Genomic DNA, 359 nt, shown 5'->3' on the forward strand with positions numbered 1-359 from the left:
CATTCTGACACCACAATCCTGACACAGGGTTTCCCAACTCTAATGTAAATCATTGATTGAGACTATAAAATTGTAATTTGATGAGATTCTAAGTCCGTGTAAGCTTTTCCTTATTTTTCAAGATGCTCTGTCAATAAAAATACTAGTGAGATGGTATTTTAAACCACATAATGTATAGTCAGTGCTTTACATCAAGCTTGTCTAACCCACAGCCTGCAGTCTGCATGCTCAGGACGACCTGGAATGCAGCCCAACGCAATCCCCACACTTTCTTAAAACATTGAGGTCCTTTATTTATAATTTTAACTCATCAACTGTCCTTAGTGTTGGTGTATTTTATGTGTGGCCTAAGACAGTTG

Source organism: Colobus angolensis, unplaced genomic scaffold (assembly GCF_000951035.1).
Source record: "Colobus angolensis palliatus isolate OR3802 unplaced genomic scaffold, Cang.pa_1.0 Scaffold141, whole genome shotgun sequence".
NCBI lineage: Eukaryota > Metazoa > Chordata > Mammalia > Primates > Cercopithecidae > Colobus > Colobus angolensis.